Source organism: Drosophila arizonae, chromosome 3 (genome assembly GCF_054131065.1).
Source record: "Drosophila arizonae isolate 15081-1271.41 chromosome 3, UAZ_ARI_1.0, whole genome shotgun sequence".
NCBI classification, from domain to species: Eukaryota; Metazoa; Arthropoda; class Insecta; order Diptera; family Drosophilidae; genus Drosophila; species Drosophila arizonae.
The window spans coordinates 31,764,321-31,784,303 of record NC_142923.1 but is presented as its reverse complement, the minus strand read 5'-3'; the positions used below and the strand labels follow the sequence as shown (position 1 = coordinate 31,784,303).

Sequence of the window (19,983 nt, the reverse complement as noted above, 5' to 3'; positions counted from 1 at the left end):
ATACATATGTATGTATTTGAGGGCTATTTAAGAAGAAACAAATTTAAACTTATAAAATTATTCGACTAAGACGGACACACAGACGGACAGACAGACGGACAGGGCCAAATCGACTAAGCTCGTCACCCTGATCAAGAAAATATATATTTTGTGGGGTCTGACACCCTCCTTCTGCCTGTTACATATATTTCAACAAAAGCATTATACCCTGATTTCCCATCTTCGTCGCCACAATCGATGTCGTCAAAACGAATATAAATTCTTTGCGCGCGAACTGGCAAAAATAAAAACAAGCGCAAAGTCAGGTGCCTTTTCTTGTTTTAAATAAACATGTATTGCCATTAAGGCCACGATTTTGTTTTCATATGCATGTTCACAACAAAAAATTTTGTTTTGAAATTATGGTTGTGGAAATCTTTGCATAGTTAGTAGGTGAACTCGGCGAAAATATTCGTGCAACAAATTCGACTGTTGATACCCCGCTTAAGGAATTCAATCGCTATTGATTATAGGTCTTTACCTATGTATATTTATTTTGACAAAGTATTCGAAGTTTTACAATATTAATAAGTATTTTAAGTAGGACTCCATGATTGAAACCTATAAAAAGATGTGGAGAGTTATGGATAATAAGAAACCAATGGCAAGATGGGATAAGGCGTGTTAACCAGGGTAACTACGCCTTCTTAATGGAATCTACAATGGTTGACTCCATTGTTCAACGAGACTGCAATTTGACGCAGATCGGTGGCTTATTAGACACAAAAGTTTTATATATTTTATTTCAATAAAAAAGCATTTATAAGACAGTTTAATGTAATTTGGTACAAGAATTAGGAACAGTATAGTAATATTTAGCCAAGACTCAAACACTCACACACACATAAAACCATATGGCATCACATAGGTTATTTTACTAATTATTATAGAGTTATCAAATATATATATTTTATTTTTAAACAGCACATATTTAAATTGCATTTTGAATTAATAATATTATATAGGATACGGTATTGCTACACCTAAAGGATATCCATGGCGAGACAAGATATCGGTGGCTATACTGGAACTTCAAGAAAAAGGAGATATTCAAATGTTGTATGATAAATGGTGGAAAAACACTGATGAGACATGTAACAGGATAACCAGCAATAAGCAGTCGAAAGCAAATGCATTGGGACTTGACAGTATAGGTAATTCCAGTAAACAGATAATATTTAAATATATATGTATATATATTTTTTTATACCCTGAACCCATTTTCAATGGGAAATCAGGGTATAATGGTTTTGTTGAAATGTATGTAACAGGCAGAAGGAGGCGTGGCAGACCCCACAAAGTATATATATTCTTGATCAGGGCGACGAGCTGAGTTGATTTGGCCCTGTCCGTCTGTCTGTCCGTCTGTCCGTCCGTCCGTCTGTCCGTCTGTCCGTCTGTCCGTATTTATGAACGCGTCGATTTCAGAAGATATAAGAGCTAGAGACTTCAAATTTTTTTTTAAATGTCCGAAATTACAGCGCGCATAGCAAGTTTATCATTAAAATTCGATAACTCATCCCGATCATTTTTTATCGATAAAAAACCTTATCGAAACCCAGTTATAAAATTATATCTTCTACACCTTTATTGCTAGAGTCTCTAAATTTTTAATGTATGCTTATATGCAATTAATACAATTTCGATTTTTGTTAAAATTTACCCCCCACCTCTAAATTCACCCCCTCACCCTCACTTTTGTAAAAAGCGTATTTCAAATACTTGAGACTTGTGCTTTGGCAATTACATGTATATTCATGTTATAATCATAATCTGAAAGTTTCATGAAGATCGTAGGTCCATAAAAAAAGTTATTAAACAATTAAGTTCTCATAGTAAGCGCACACTGCAGCCCATGCGTGTTTATGCGTGGGTGCTTGTGTGTGTATGTGTTTGTGTATGTGTGTGTGTATGTGTGTGTGTATGTGTGTCTGTATGCGTGTGTGTGTATGTGTGCCTGTGTGTGCGTTTGTGTGTGTATGCATGTGTGAGTGTATGTGTGTCGCAGTTCGCAGTTCGCAGTTCGTGTCGTGTTTCTTATGTAAGCTGAAAGACGCGAAAAATTATTGAAATATATATTGCTCCAAGGGTTCAGGGGATCTCGTAGTCGAGCAGTCTCGACTAGAGCTTTTTTACTTGTTTAATATTATAGGTGGCGTTTTTGTGGTATTGCTTACAGGAATATTAGTGGCGTTTATTGTTTCATTCTTCGAATTTATAATTAACTTCCGACACCAAGCGAAATTGATGAGAATTAATCAAAACTGTTGTAAAAATCCAAATCATTTAAACTATACACCCGTTAAGGCTGCACCAACAACCACCCATTTGGCATACATATCTCCGCCTCGTTCTTTATGGGTTGAAATGTTTGAAGAGCTGCGATTTGCATTTTGGCGCACTAATAAACGCCAACGTCCAGAAATTAATAGTAGCTGCGCCCAATGCCAAAAATAAATTCTATAATTAAAAATTTATAAAATTATTAAAAATTTTTTCTCTGCCTCCTATTATTAAATAATATTATATAGCCTACAAGAATATATCTTATCGATAATACTACCAACCCGGTGTAGGTACGTTATTTGCCAGTCCAGCTATGCCCCAATTCACAGCCATGTTTGATCAATGATATCATTGAACTAAGAAACTTAGACATTGCACTATGGGCGATTTTTGCGGCATAAAGTCTAAAAATAAAACAAGTAAGAAAGCTCTTGTCGAGACTGCTCGACTAGGAGATCCCCTGAACCCTTCGAGCAACTGATATTTCAATAATTATTTGCATATGCACACATCCACGCACACACACCCAGACATACGTACGCACGCATAAACACGCATTGGCTGCAGTGCACTGTAGTGGTGGCTTGCTATAGGAACCAAATTGTTCAATAACTTTTCTTGTGGATGTACTTTCTTCATGAAACTTTCAGAATATGATTATAACATGGATATGCATGTATTTGCCAAAGCACAAGTCCCTAATATTTGAAATACGCCTTTTACAAATGTGAGGGTGAGGGGGTGAATTAGGGGTGGGGGGTAAATTTTGACAAAAACCGAAATTGTATAAAATGCGTATAAGTGTACATAAAAATTGGAGGGTCTAGCTTTAAAGATGGAGATGTAAATTGATTACTGGTTTTCGATAATGTTATCGATAACAAAATAACGGGGCAAGTTATCGATATTTAAAACAAAACTCGATGTGCGCGTGCTATACACGGACCTAGGAAAATTGGAAGTCTCTAGCTCTTATATCTTCTGAGATCGACGCGTTCAAACATACGGACAGATCAGGGTATAATGGTTTTGTTAAATGTATGTAGCAGGTAGAAGGAGGTGTGGCAGACCCCATAAAGTATATACAAGTTAAGACTTTCGACAATCTAAGGAGGCTGGAGAATCCAGTCAGACATTCAAGGGGAGAACCTAACCAGTTGAACAGATTTAGTTCAGTTTATATTCGGACCAGACACAGTTCAGACCTATTGTTCCAAATTATATCAAATATATTATTTCATCGAACACCAAGTTGTTATATATTCACAAGAACCCAACACAGCGTCCCCAATCACTAGTACTCTAGTGTGGGTGCGCTTAACTGGCGCCCGAGCAGGGACCCACATTCTTCACAAAAGGAAAATGGTGACGTGTCAATAACAAAATATAACAATAATTATAAAAAAGCAAGTACAAATAAATTGTTTCAAATCTAAAAGCTGGATTGGACAATTGTTGGCAAAATTAAGTGGTACTTCTGTGATTTGCAAAGTAATGGGTGAAACACCATGCCATAATATTAAAATACAATAAATAACATAATTTCTAGCAAGAACTAGACAATTTTATAACATAAAAGAAATCGTAGCAAAATCCTTGTAGAGACGATCCTTAAAACGAAATACAAGAAATTCGCAGGCTAAATGGTGGTACAGATTGATTCTCGTATCGAGGTTCAAATCCTTGCCGTAAGACAAATATGATAAAAAATAAACGTCACAATTTCGACCTGTGTTGAATGATGGGTTTCCGTATAAATTAAAAGGAGTTAAGTTTAAAGAACTGACAATATAACAAAATTAAAAGGCGGCCTGTCTCAACAAACAAATATGCAAATATACAAATATGCAATATACAAATATGCAAATATACAAATATGCAATATACAAATATGCAAATATACAAATATGCAATATATAAATATGCAAATATACAAATATGAATTATTTAAATAAATAAATGCAAATGCAATAAATGCAAGAGAGAAAATGAGACAGTGCCATATAAAGATACTTAGAAATTGATAATTCAAATAATTTTACAACAGACAAAACAATAACACACGTAATAATACAATTGGTAATTCGATGAAATAATATATTAAAGAAATATATTCACAAAATATAAATATTCACATCAACAATTTAAAAAAAATGTGTTAAGAAAATGTGTTGAAAAAATTGTGTTTGCAAGACTGTTAGAGCATTACTAACGTTTTATCTCCACAGCAATTCCGCAAGACGATTAATATCATTTTCTTATCTCAATTGGAAACGGAAAATAGCAGTAACTTGGAAACAATGAAAAAACTGATTTAGTGTAGAAAAATTAAATCGAAAAATTAAATTGATAACATAGTAGGCCTTGCATCGAGTCGAATAGTAAGTAAGTTTTCCGACATTAAAATTATTTAGTTCACTTGTGCACCGAGCTCAAGCCGTAAGTAAAAATTTTTTTTGAAAAATTTACGAAAAAATAAAAAAAAAACCTAAAAAGAAATCTTACTAAAAAAGGTAATAATAATAATAATAATAATAAAAATTATATAAATAAATAGAATAAAAAATACCAGGTAACGGGTGAGTAAGTCGTAAAAAAATGCTCTTGTTTAAAATAACATTTACAGTGAGATTAATTTGCTAATAAATAATTTAAATTCATAGGCAGTATGGAAAATATAAATGAAACATTGCAAGGGTTAAGCGCGGCAATAACGGTGTTAGCCGATCAATTTTCAAGTCTAAAAGGAGAATTGAAGCATTTGAATAATAAAGTGGATAAATTGGAAAATAAGGATACTAATAGGTCTTTATTAATAGAAGAACAACAAATCTCACTGGCCCGTCCACGTTCGGAGCTTGAATGAAATGAAATTTCGTCATTGCCGGACTGTGTTAAAGTGTTGCCCACATTTGAGGGAAACCCTTCACAATATGCCTCGTGGGTAAACAGGATCGAGTCCGTACTTGAAGATATTCTATTATCAAGGAAAGACCTCTATATCGCTAAATAATTTTATATATACGAGGAAAAGTGATTGGAATTGCCGATGTTTCACTGTAATCGTACGGTGTACAAAATGATGATTGGCCTGAAATTAAGCGACTTGGAAACCTACTATAAGCAAGTTAATAGTCAGCTTTCTTTAATTTTACAGGCCTTAAAGGCAAGCGAACAATGAGTCGTAGTATTGTCCGCATTAATAGAATCATATAGAGATAGAGCTTAAGATGTTTTCATAAGGGGACTAAACGGTGACCTACCGAGGATGTTAACAGTTAGCAAACCTAAAAATTTACCGGAAGCTTATGCCATTTGTGTGAATTTACAGAATATTTCATTAAGAAGTAATGGTGTACAAGGGACATGTATGTCTCGTGGAATTAATGATTATCAACAAAACAAACTGGAAAAATTCTTCATAAATCAGATTTAAGAAAATAGAAAAAAAGAAGGAAAATGCACATTTATTTATATTGTAATAATCCTCTTTTAATTTCCTTGACTTCCTAGCACCCATAGCACATTTAATTATATTGCAATAATCTTCTTTTAGCTTCCTTAACTTCCTTAGCACCCATAGCATCCACAGCATTTTAAACGTGGTATATCCCTCCTAGTTTCCATCATTCATGGTAATAAGGATTTCCGAGATGCCAGACGGAATGAAATAAATGCGCTTACAATGTTGGATGTATTGTCATAACCACAAATGAATACTAAATGTATGGAACTATGAATGCTTTGAATTAACTTGAAGGTGGATATCATTGGCCCTCTTTATGCTAATTTATGGACTCTGGATAATAAATTTATATTGGATAATTATCATTATATTGGACAATTTATATTGGATGGATATCGTATTGGATAAATATCATTATATTGGGCAATTTATATTGGATAATTATCATTATATTGGACAATTTATATTGGATGAATATCGTTATAATGGACATATGCACCCTGATCTGCGGGACGCAGATATTTAGATGGCGAAGAGTTAAGACTTTCGACAATCTAAGGAGGCTGGAGAATCCAGTCAGACATTCAAGGGGAGAACCTAACCAGTTGAACAGATTTAGTTCAGTTTATATTCGGACCAGACACAGTTCAGACCTATTGTTCCAAATTATATCAAATATATTATTTCATCGAACACCAAGTTGTTATATATTCACAAGAACCCAACACAGCGTCCCCAATCACTAGTACTCTAGTGTGGGTGCGCTTAACTTACATACATATATTCTTAATCAGGGCAACGAGCTCAGTCGATTTAGCTCTGTCCGTCTGTCCGCCCGTCCGTCCGTCTGTCCGTATGTATGAACGCCTCGATTTCAGAAGATATAAGAGCTAGAGACTTCAATTTTTTTTTAAATGACCGTATATACAGCGCGGATATCGAGTTTATCATTAAAAATCGATAACTCATCCCGATCATTTTTATCGATGAAAACCCCTATCGAACATCAGTTATAAAATTATATCTCCTACATCTTTAAGGCTATAGTCTCCAAATTTTGAATGTATATTGACATGCATTTTACACAAAATATCCAGCCCCTCACCCACATATTTGTAAAAAGCGTATTTCAAATACAAGAGACTTGTGTTTTGGCAAGTGCACGCATATTATAATTATAATTACGATCTGAAAGTTTCATGAATATCGTATGTCCACAAAAAAGTTATTAAATAATTAACTTCTCATAGTAAGCGCACACTGCAGCCCATGCGTGTTTATGCGTGGGCGCTTGTGTGTGTATGTGTTTGTGTATGTTTGTGTGTGAAGTCTCTACCTCTTGTATCTTCTGAAATCGACGCGTTCAAACATACGGACAGACGGACAGACAGACAGACAGACGGACAGGGCCAAATCGACTCAGATCGTCTGTCCGTATGAACGCAATCTATTTCGGCGCTATTGAAGCTAGAGACTTGAAATTTGGAACACATACTCGTGTATATCTCCGATTTATAAAGTGTTAAAATTTACCCGATCCGCCCACTAGGGGCGTGGCAAATCGGAAAATGCATTTTCCGATATACCAGAAATCATGTTTGTTGACGAGCTAGAAAGCTGAAATTTGGTATGTAGGTCCACGCCAACCACCCAAGATCACAAGGTATGGCGGATATATCTTCGCCCATTAGGGGCGTGGCAAATCGGACCAAACTGTATCTCCTAAAGTTATAAACCGAGAATGCTGAAATTTGGAATGTAAGCTGATGTTTTAATTCTATGAAGATAGGTGAAAAAATTATATATCTACGCCCACTAGGGGCGTGGCAAATCGGACCTGAAGATATAGTGATTTTCCGAATTCTGCTATATTTTAGGCACTATGATGCTAGAGACCTGAAATTTTGTATATATACGCGGGTTGACCACCCACGTCCAATGGTAGATATATGTCCGCCTATAGGGGGCGTGGCAAACCGCAAAAGTTTATATCTCCTACAGTTTAAGAGCTAGAAGCTTCAAATTTGGATAGTTAAGTTACTGGTGGCCTCCTCTATCGATGCCCCAAAAATAATTTTTAAGCCTCTTTAGGGGCGTGGCATATCGAAAAATACCCTGTAATTTTCACATTTTTTGAGCGTAAGAATTCAAATTCAATCGGCATTTATAGTGCCCGAATTGCGACATTTATATGTGTCACCATATATTTATGTATTTGTACATATAAATAAGCTTAATAGATATTCATAATACGAAAAGAAACATTTTTATGAATTAAAAAAATATATAAAAGAAGCTAAAATAACAAAAATTTGCAATTTACAAAAAAGTGTTTTCCGCGGGATTTGAACTCGCACCCAAGCCGAATAGCATGTTCATGTTAAAATATCTAAAATAAAGATCGCCGGCTCTTCAGCCTACAGCACCACCGCGTCCTTTCAATCAACAGTAGTTAAAACGAAATCACATTATTGTTATGACGCCACATAGCAAAGAAAAGCCAGAGTGGTGGCTGGAAATTCAAACAAGCAAAGACAAATCAATCGCAACGAGATTCTTAAATATGCTAGAGTACGCATTTATGTGTGCACACATACAAATGAGCGCGTGTATAAGGCTGGAGTGCTTGATGCTATGCGTGCAGACTTACATATATACATATGTATGTATTTGCGTATACATATGTATGTATTTGAGGGCTATTTAAGAAGAAACAAATTTAAACTTATAAAATTATTCGACTAAGAAAATGAAAAGTATTAAGTGCCATTCAGTCAAGCTCGCACCTTCCCAATAAAATATCTATTTTATAAAAAACGAAATACATATGTATGGAAAAAAAAATAAATAACATAGTAGAGGTTTGAACCTCCCCTACTCTAACGTTACTCGCGTCGCCTTTAGCACCCGCACCACTGCTTTGCTTGACCAGCTAGTTGCTTAAATAGAATAGCTTAATAAGAGAGAGTCATCAGACAAAACTACAGCAACGGCTAGAAAGTCCAGAAATCAATCGAAATTCTAAGAATGTGAGAAAAGGCGCGCTTCTGTCTGTACGCATAGAATAGACGATGAGTGTGTGCACATACACTTGCCAGAAAAACTATGCGTACAGGCCTAACGTGCGACTTTGATAGAGAATAAATATGATAAATAATAGGATTTTTATCAATATTATATTTTTTAGTGAAAAACTATTTAATAACACACATTTAACAACAATTTTTTTTAAATAATATTAAACAGTTTTTTTTTATATTTTAAATAAGAAAAAAACAACGAAAATTCACTTAGAAAAAGTTTGCGTACAAACTAAAAAACAAAACCAAAAATAACTTTTTTTCAATGAAAATTTAAAAATTAATATGAGGTTGGATACCCCTTTCGCTTCTTGGTCTCTTCCAACCGTTTTGGCATCGATGCCACCAATTTCCGGGTGAAATCAGCCGGAATTTTGAGCCACTCCTCCATCAGAACCGATTTGAGCATGTCCTTTGAAATAATTATTCGGTCTCTGATCCTGCGCTCCAAAAAATCCCATAAATGCTCTATGGGATTAAGGTCGGGTGACTGGGGAGGCGAATGAAGCTGGTGTCTGGTATTATAGAGCAACCAGAGCTTGACATTGTGAGCTGTGTGTTTGGGATCATTGTCATGTTGAAAGACAAAGTCCTCCCCAAGACCCAATTGTCTGGCGCTTTGGTGTAAATTGTTTTTTAAGATATGGAGGTAATCCATATGGTTCATTGTGGACTCAATAAAAGCCAAATTGCCCACTCCACTTGCTGCCATACACCCCCACACCATTACGCCACCACCGCCGTGCTTAACGGTTGGAGTTAGATTTTGTACGTCGAACGCAGTGCCTCTCTTTCGCCACACAAGCTTTCTCCCCTTGATACCAAATATACAGAATTTGCTCTCATCACTAAATATCACTTGGTTCCAGTACTCAGGACTGACTTCCAAGTATTTTCTGGCGAAATCCATCCGTTTGATTTTATTTGCTTCAGAGATAAGTGGCTTCCTTCGAGCAACACGGGCATTTAATTCAATTGGAGTGTGTGCACAAGCATAGAAAAATCGCGCTGATCTGCTGTTAGCTTGAAGCCGGTATCCAATATATGGATATAAATATATATCAAAATTGTATAAATTATATATGTATGTAATTTGAATACAAAAGCTATCGATGATTTTCCAATTTTAATGGCATCATGCCGTGTTTTTTGTTGCGCACTAGACTTGAAAATTGCATTATATACTATGGTTGATAGCGTTTGGGCTGTGAATGAGTCTTCTGCAATCGGTATCGCCCGACTGCAACGTTCTTACTTGTTGACCTTGTTGAGGCTGCAAGGGTCGCCGAGAAATCGGTGACTGCATAGTATGTGATGGCGACCGAGTTGATCACGCAGACAAAGCTGAAGATGGTGAAGGTAAATTGTTGTTCTTGAGTGGACGACCTGGCAAGACTTTTGACTGATATCTTACTAGACCCGCTGCTCAATCAATTTTTCACTGCTCATGGTTTCCTTTTGTATACGTCTATATTTATATAGGATTTAGGCGTTTGTTATGGCCACATCTACTAAATGGTTGAAAGTTCGGGTTGCAGCGTCTTGAGTTTCACTTCTTATATTCTATCGGCCCATAAGTCCATCCATCAGATCCACACCCCCCATATGAGCATTATACTCTCTAATAACTTGTCAACTTCTACATGGCGCTTCGACTTTCTTTCGTAACGAGCTGTCTTTGCTATTCCTTCTTGTGTATTTGACCTTTTAAACGGCTTACCGCCCACATAGGTCGATAATAAGCGAACGGCCTTGTTGTGTTTCCACAGTACGTTACTAATCTCCACTCCATATGAGGAACCTACGTACTCAACTGAAAAATCTCTTGACTTTTCCTTGATGTCAATGTCGTTTGGTAGCTTGCAGTTTGGTATCCGATTTATACGAACTGTTCCCAAATCCCTTTTGCTCTAAGTTATACCATCAAAGGCAGCGATGTGTAAAAATTCTCAATATATATTATATGATGTTTGAAAGTGTTGAAAAACCAGGCCCGAAATAAGATCACACAGTAGTTGTTATATTTTGTATTACGACTTATACTTTGATTTAAGCACGGCACAGCACATCGATCTACACAGCTCAAGAATCGCAACAAGACAGATCGCGACGCAGCAACATTCAATGCGTGCTAGTCAAATTCGTCAGACACATAATGTTTCTAGACTAGCGTCGCGACACTCAACATTACTATCGATGTTGCTTTTGCATGAGAATGAATTTCACAATGTTGCAAACTATTGCTATATGCTGCAACATGAGTGTTTCTAAACATAGTGATGAAATTCAATATTCAACACACCTCCTCAAAAGGAACATCGATATAACAAAAATTAAATTAAAAAAAATTATAATACATTAATTCAATTGTACATGATTTCTTAATTTGATGTGCTGTACCTTTCTGGGGAGTAATTACAATAACATGGTCCAACATTCGTTGCGACGGATTGGGGAAACCCAGACAAAACCCAACCAGACCATTCTTAATAATACTAATATTATTTAAATTTCAATTGACAATTAAAGAAAAATTAAACATCCAATTATAAACTAAGATAAGAATATAACATTCAATATGAATTCAAGAAACAAAAAAATTCCATACAAAAAGAACAATTAAAGGAAAAATTAAATATTCAAATATTTTTCTTCAAATGTAGCTTCATAGAGCATTTTGTTAGTTAATCTTCAGTCAGACACATCTGATCACGCAGACTTAGGAATCTCATTGCTGGTAGAGGCTTCGTCATCATATCCGCCAGCTGACCATCTGTAGAAATAAACTCAACAATAATTAGTTTATTTGCAATTTGTTCCCGTGAAAAATGATATTTAATATCAATGTGTTTCGTGCGTTTGTGGCATGTTGGATTATTCGCAATGTTAATGCAACCTTGGTTGTCTTCATAGATTTTAATTGGCTTGTATATTTTAAACTTTATTCCTTGCATTAATGACTTAAGCCATAAAGCTTCCCTGACTGCTTCAAATAAAGCCATGTATTCTGCTTCTGTAGAAGAAGCCGCTACTGAATTTTGTTTCCTACAATTCCAGCAAATCAGATTTACGTCAAACATTTTAAATATGTACCCAGTCGTACTTCTCCTGTCACTTTCACAACCTGCCCAATCCGAGTCAGCATATCCAACAATAACATTCTCAAAGTTTGAACTCTTAACATACGTTAATTTCAAATCAATCGTACCTTTCAGGTATCTTAGAACTCTTTTCAGGCATTGCCATAGTTCTTTGTTATTTTTGCTGGTATATCTGCTCAAAATGCTCACTGATGTACATAAATCAGGGCGCGTACATATCATTATGTACATAAGGCAACCAATCAAGTTTCGACAAGGAGCATCGCATTCCCCCTCTGAGTTCAATGCTTCATAATTAAGTTTATTTGCAAGTGGGGTACTAACTGGCTTAGACTCATGCATATTAAATCTTTCTAAAACGTTTTTAATATAAGTTGACTGACAAAGACTTAACCTATTTCCACTCCTATCTATTTTAATTCCAATAAAAAATTTTATTTCCATTAAATCAATCATCCTAAATTTGGCCTTTAAATATGATTTAAAATTAGACATAGTTTCAAGGTTTTTCGTTGCTATAATTATGTCGTCTACATATAAAAGTACATAAATATTTTTTAAAATGTCTCCATTATCAATTATGTATATACAACTGTCAACTTCAGAGCTTACAAATCCAATTTCTTTCAGTGCTTTTTCAAACACCTGAAACCAACATCTAGCTGCTTGCTTTAGTCCATAAAGAGCTTTATTTAATTTACAGACTTTATCATTTCCATATGATAGGCCTTGAGAAACAAGCATATAAATTTCCTCTTTTAGTTCTCCATTTAAAAATGCGGTCTTAACATCCATGTGGTGAACTTGTAAATCAAATTGATTTGACAGAGATAGTATAAGACGCAAGCTAGATATCCGTGCTACTGGAGCAAATGTTTCCTCATAATCAATCATGTATTCCTGGGTAAAACCTCGAGCTACAAGTCTCGCCTTATATTTGGTTGGATTTCCAAATTCATCATGCTTTATCGAGAAAACCCACTTACTATCGACTAAATTCTTATTTTCTGGTCTATCTACAATAGTCCATGTTTCATTTTGATAATGAGACTCCAGCTCTTCTTTTATAGCTTTCTGCCAGTTTGCCTTATCAGCTCTATTCGTGATTTCATCAAATGACTTGGGAACATTATCGGGTAAATTCTGCGCATTCATTAAACAACTGTTTAAAAGTTTGTAAGACGTCGCTGGTTTGTTCATTAACCTTTCACTTCGTCTAAAATCACATTGCTTACCAATGGATTCCACACCAACACATGGTGTCTCAAGAGAATTTTTAGACTGATCATCTGATACACATATATCAGTATTTTCCTCCGTATTCTCATTACGGATGCCCTTCTGGCCTTTATGCTCCTTATTAGGGATGGCAATGAGGTCCACATTCAGTAAATCTGAATTTTTGCAATCCTTACTCTCATTAAGGATATCATCATGACCTTTATGATTCCCACTATCACTGGGATTATCAATGAGGTCCAGGGCTTTATTTTTCTTATTCTCATTTAGGAACCCAGAATCTGCAACAAAATCTGCATCAGCTCTAGAATTCATTGTAGCTTTATCTACAATAACATCTCTTGCAACCACAAACTTTCTTGCGCTTAAATCCCAAAGTCGAAAACCATTTGGCTCAAAGCCAACAAGAATGGCTTTAGATGATTTATCATCGAACTTTCTTTTTCTCACCTTTTGATGAACATACACAATAGAACCAAACACCTTTAAATATTTTAAATTTGGTTTCTTGTTGTGCCACATTTCATATGGAGTTTTATTGTGGCCCCTTAGTGCACTACTTGGGAGTCTATTTATTAAATAAGTAGCTGTTAAAATAGCTTCACCCCAGAACATTTTATTCATTTGTGCGCCATTTACCATGGTGCGAGCCTTTTCATTTAATGTTCTTATCATGCGTTCTGCAACACCATTTTGCTGAGGGGTATGAGGTACTGTCAAATGGTAGCTTATTACCTTATCTACACAAAATTGTCGCATTTCGTTGGATAAATACTCCCTTCCATTATCTATATATAGCTTGGCAACTTTCAAACTGAAATGAGCCTCGCTTTTTGCTACAAAGTCTTTAAACATTGCAAAAATATCTGATTTATGGGTCAAAAGATATGTTACGCAATAGTGTGTATATTGATCAATAAATACAGCGTAATAACTTTTGCCATCTACAGTGGAAGGTGTTATCGGACCACATACATCGGAATGGATAATATACAAAGGTCTTTTAATATATTCCTTAATTTTAGATTTTTCAAATGGAAGTCTACATTGCTTCCCATTTACACATGCTTCACGAATTTCATTATTAATTTGTACATTTTTCAAGAGATGAGTATCTTCAAACATATTATGTCTCTTGATTTCTAAAAATTTACCTTTACTTAAATGCCCCAACCTTTCATGCCACAAACGATATTCTTTATTTGTATTATTTTTATGCATTGCATATGCTCTATGGCATAGCTCAAATTTTATAATGGGAACGTTATACTCACAAATACCTTCCAGAATTACTTGCCCATCTTTTGTGGCCTTCACACCTCCTGGATGAAACTCGATTGTTACTCCAGAATCTTGCATTCGCTTCACAGAGAGCAAGTTATGAGGAATTTCTTTACAATACAAAACATCCTCCAGAGTGACATCGACTTGGCTACTGCTGCGTAGCTTAACTATGCCTTTTGATGTGGCATATACATATTCGCCACACTTTACTACTGCAATACCAATAGGGGGTTCCACATCAATATGATCAGCATACACACTCTTGCTGTTTATGATGTGATCAGACGCTCCTAAGTCCAAAATAAATGACACACCGCCACATATAGTAGAGTGACTTATCGCCCGTCTTATCATGAAGGCGATTGCTTGCTGTGGTACAACCGATGCTGCTTGTATCTCCTTTCCGTTTTCTTTATTATTACTTGGCTTTAGCTTTTTAAATTTAAAGCAATCTTTCTGAAAGTGTCCCTTTTTTCCACAAAAATAGCAATTCATATTTGATTTTGATTTAGGTTTGTTTAAACAAAATGTTTTACGGTTTTTATTTGAACTTATATTTCTTTTATTTTTAGGAGAAACTTTACTACTTATAGCCTGTAAAACTTTGGTACTTGTGTCTTTCATGGTCAAGCAACCGATTTTCACAAAAGACAAATTTATATTTTCTTCGGACAACGTTTCAATAGCAGTTATGACTCCATTATAGCAAGGCGACAATGTCAACGATAAATGGCTCACTTTGTCCACCTCCTCAACCTTTGCACCCGATGCAGTTAATTCGGTGATTAAATCGTTAAAAATATTGAAATGGTTAATCAGAGATGTGCCACTTTTTAACTTTAAAGACAATAATTGCTTTCGGACAGACAATTGCGACGCTATGCTTTTACGCTCATAAAGAGCGTCGAGATCGGAAAAAATTTTCTTCGCAGAATTTTCATTTGCCGCAAAGCCTAAAAATGCATCAGTTAGATATTCTATTATAATTGCTCTGGCCTTACTGTTCTTTCTTAAAAATCTTTCTCTGTCCTCTAGAGGAGCATCACTATCCACGACACTAAGTAAACCTTGTTTCAATAACAAAGAACGTATTCTAAATTTCCAAATAGAATATTTTTCGCCGTCAAACGGCTTGATATTGCGCTTCACTTTTTTCATTCTATCTCTTTTTCCAAGAACTGCGGCGCCACTGCGCTAGCTATGTATGCATATGTGTAAACACTCTTCTAATACACAGCATGCACTCACATACATATATACAAATGTATATATTGCTGTTTCTTTTCCAAGAATGGCTTGATATTGCGCTTCACTTTTTTCATTCTGTCTCTTTTTCCAAGAACTGCGGCGCCACTGCGCTAGCTATGTATGCATATGTGTAAACACTCTTCTAATACACAGCATGCACTCACATACATATATACAAATGTATATATTGCTGTTTCTTTTCCAAGAACTGCGGCGCCACTGATCTAGCTATGTTTTGTCTGTACATACAAAACTGTCCACTGCTCGCCGCGGAACTGCGACGCAATTTCTCTTGCGTATATGTATGTATATTTGTATGTGTATACCTATATGCACTGCCACTAAATTTTATACATATATTTATTTTGAACAACTAACAGAAGTAATTATCTATTTATTTAACTTTTTAATTTATTTTACTTATTCGTGCCTGGGCCCATAACCTGTTGAAAAACCAGGCCCGAAATAAGATCACACAGTAGTTGTTATATTTTGTATTACGCCTTATATTTTGATTTAAGCACGGCACAGCACATCGATCTACACAGCTCAAGAATCGCAACAAGACAGATCGCGACGCAGCAACATTCAATGCGTGCTAGTCAAATTCGTCAGACACATAATGTTTCTAGACTAGCGTCGCGACACTCAACATTACGATCGATGTTGCTTTTGCATGAGAATGAATTTCACAATGTTGCAAACTATTGCTATATGCTGCAACATAAGTGTTTCTAAACATAGTGATGGAATTCAATATTCAACAGAAAGTTTTGACGGTTTTTGGCAAGCGTACAACAATGTTGGCTGACGCACCAAGATCAGAGTAACCAGGTAATATAGAATTATCCCCTGCGCCACTATATATTTCAATTCGGTAGGCATATCCAAAAGAATCACACAGGACAAATAAATTTATTCTTCACTTATGTGGCTTATTGGGCTTACATTGTCGCAAATGGTACTTCATTTTTGTGCTGCACATTTGTTCGTCGACGCGAAGAAATTTGAAGTCTCTAGAAAAGATACAGAGCAAAATAAGTACTGGAAGAATAGTTTTCTTTTTATCTTAAGTTATCCTTTCGTACCTCCCTTCCCTTTATAAGAACCGTTGACCCCAAATCGGCTTCCACAATGGCTTCTTCAAATAATGGAGTTAATTTGTTACCAAGTCTCTTTCAATTTCATGAGTACCTTGCCGCCTACTTGGAGAGTTCTATTTCTTCAGTCAGCATTTTTTCTTCGTAATAGCAGATCTTGCGGTCTAGATATTCAATCTTTTATTTCTGCTTCAAATTCGCGTGGGAAAGCGTGGAAATTGTTGTTTTTTTTTTTTGTTTTTTTTTTTTTTTGTTAACGACGAAGTGAAATGAGTACTATTAGATTTGTTTACTGTGTGTAGTGGTGTAGAATTTACAATTTCGATATTAAAACGGGTTTTTAAACGAAAAATTTCACTGTTCCTGAGTTTAATGACGGTTCATTACCGTAATAAACATTTATAGTATTGGGCTAAAAGTTCATAAGCTGCAAGAAAAAATGTCAATGTAATGTCAATGTAGAAAAAATGTCAATGTAAAGAATTTCTCCAACTTCGCTGGAATGTCGGTCGTATTTTCCTTTATTAAAGGTCTTGCGATTTGCCACTATTTCATTTGTCGAACAAGTCCTTTTTGGGAATTTGCAGAATTTGTTTTGTATTTTCTTGTGCTGCTCTATGAGCTCTACCATGCTCTGCAACTGTAATCTGCTTTTTTTTTCGAGTTATTGTTGTTGACGGGAAAGTCTCAACTAGCTTATTTTGAATAAATGCCAGTATTGGCAATTCGCATTTAATTACATTTACTACGTCTTTATTAACAGCATCACACAATTTTCCTATTAAGTTATTCTTATTTGAAAAGTATATTATAGGGGTTTTCAATTAGGGCGGGTAGATGCTGAAATGGAATGAGACAAGCTGTGTGTTAGGTATTATTTGTATACCCTGAACCCATTTTTAATGGGAAATCAGGGTATAATGGCTTTGTTGAAATGTATGTCACAGGCAGAAGGAGGCGTGGCAGACCCCACAAAGTATATATATTCTTGATCAGGGCGACGAGCCTGTCCGTCTGTCTGTCCGTCCGTCCGTCTTTCAGTATGTTTGAACGCGTCGATTTCAGAAGATATAAGAGCTAGAGACCGTTTATACCACGCGGATATCGAGTTTTGCTTTAAAAATCGATAGCTCCTTCCAATATTTTTTATCGATAGAAAACCTTATCGAAAATCATTTATAAAATTATGTCTCCTACAACTTTAAAGCTAAAGTTTCCAAATTTTCAAAGTTGAGTTATATAACTAACCAGAGAACACATAGACCGGACACGTAGTGTAAAGCGTTTTGCACACTTTTTTCGAGCGTTAACACCCGAGACAACTTCGTATTCGCTCGGCTCCTTACTTTTAGGTTTGGGTTACTAAAATATACGAAAGCACAATCATTTCGCTTCATGCGCTCGACCGAGATGGTCAAATGTTGAATAAAAGATCCCTCTATGCTCAATGTTTCCCTTGCTCTCTCTTTCTCTCGATGCTCTCTGCTCTCTCAAATGTGTATATGTATGTATCATAGCTCGCAAATAACTGTTAACACTTTTTCGTTGTCTGCAAAAAAGTGTCTTTCAGTGACACAGTCAAAAAAACTCAGACAGAAACTGTTTTTGTCGCGTCTGGCTTAGCTCTCTCGCGCTCTGAGGGAGATAGTTGTTTCTGTTTTCGTTTCCTCAAGTCAAACACTGATCGTTTGCTTGAGTTAAATAAAGTAACGGTAAGTTGCGTTTGTATGGGTAATCACGCGCGATTGCTGCGTTCTTTTTGTATGTATGTATGCGTGTATTTACATGCACACGAAGGCAAAAACATTTTCTGCTGAGTTTGTTAGTCAAAGTGTTTTTTGCTGAGAGGCTTTGTGTGAGGGAAAATCGTGTTAGTTTTACGCGACACTCATGTGAGAGCGTCACACGAATGAGTCATCGCATTGCGTCTGAGCGAAACAGATGCTAAAGAAAACAGAGAGTGACGCTCAGAGAGAGACGTGTCTGCACAATTTTTTTTGGTTATGATGCGAGAAAGAGAATAAACGAAAAAACGCTCAACTCTCATATGCAAGCTCTGGTATGTATGCATGTGAGGCTCACATTGTGAGCACAAGCAGCAGCTTCTTCAATTAAAACTCAAAATCGTTCACACAATTCTAAGTTGTCGTAGGCACACGAATATAAATGCACGGCAACGACGTACGTTCATATACATTAATACGTGCATACCAATACTGATCCTCACGCTTCTTCGGGAAAACACGAGACCATCGTGTTTGAGCTTTGGCGCCCGCCTTAGCTTCGCTGTTCCGCTTTGCGTCACCCCACCCCTCGGTGCTTCATTTTGCACTTATCGCTGCTGTTAACGACATAAGCTGTCCTTTTATTTACCGCTGGCAATGCTGTATGCTACCGGTAAGTAAATGGAGTTAATATTTTTCTATTTTCGGTTTTGCAACCCCCGGTGGCATTGGCGCAGGCGCGCACGGAAATTACCATTTCTGGCCATTTGGCGCCTGCTGTCCCTCGCCGCTGGAGACGTCTCTCTGCTGGTTTATGCTGCTCTTTGCATTCATTCCCTCGCAGTCATTCCCTGTACTGCTGCTATGAGATCGGGCCCCAGACGTCGTTCGCAAATGGACTCCTGTGTCAGATCTTTAGTGTCGGTACGCTTGTTGGCCACTCCTCTTTCGTGCACAGCTCACAGCAAAGTCGCTGGCTAGTGCGCGAGGATCGGTTGCCAAGCTTTTCCGACGCCTGTCGACCCATAGCCGGTGGATCCAGCCGCGTGGCAGGCGTCTGTAACCACACTCTCCTAGCAAGCAGCCACATGCCGACTGCATGCTCCGTATACATGATGGGCCGCCGCTGCCTCTGCCCACGCCGAGCGCTCCTGCACACTCACCTGTTGATTTTGCAGTCCCCGGTGGCTTTGGCACCGGCCTCACAATATCCCTCTTTGTCCTCTCCGCTGCTGATAATAGCAGCTGCCCTCCTGGATGCTGCTATGTCTATGATGCGGCAATGCGAACACATTCTTGAATTGCTGTTGGGAGCTGGTCACATCGATGTCATTCGCAACTGTCACCGGTGCTCAACTTTGACGCCGGCTGACATTTTGCGGCTCACTCCTCACTCGCGCATAGCTCACAGCAAAG

General features: G+C 36.7%; 2 long non-coding RNA genes and 1 pseudogene across 5 annotated transcripts in view; 2 read left to right on the top strand and 1 right to left on the bottom strand.

Moving 5' to 3' along the window:
• Window positions 1-1,005: 1,005 nt before the first annotated feature.
• The window catches only part of LOC149270085 (uncharacterized), a 32,025-nt pseudogene continuing 13,047 nt past the window's right edge, over window positions 1,006-19,983 (top strand). The window contains exon 1 of the transcript XR_016269101.1: window positions 1,006-1,193. The product of XR_016269101.1 is annotated as an uncharacterized LOC149270085 (transcript). The remainder of the gene's footprint in view (window positions 1,194-19,983) is intronic.
• The window catches only part of LOC149270084 (uncharacterized), a 36,237-nt gene continuing 19,361 nt past the window's right edge, over window positions 3,108-19,983 (top strand). Inside the window, exon 1 of the long non-coding RNA XR_016269105.1 lies at window positions 3,108-4,764. This is a non-coding gene — a long non-coding RNA (uncharacterized LOC149270084). The remainder of the gene's footprint in view (window positions 4,765-19,983) is intronic.
• Window positions 10,887-18,190, bottom strand: LOC149270087 (uncharacterized). Of its 3 annotated transcripts, none has more exons than XR_016269103.1 (3): window positions 17,337-18,190; window positions 16,832-17,270; window positions 10,887-16,759 (listed from the first exon to the last, which is right to left on the bottom strand). It is a non-coding gene; the product is annotated as an uncharacterized LOC149270087 (long non-coding RNA). The 3 variants fall into 3 exon arrangements; XR_016269104.1 differs by having other exon boundaries at window positions 10,887-14,963; window positions 16,164-16,759; window positions 16,832-17,534; XR_016269102.1 differs by having other exon boundaries at window positions 16,832-18,190.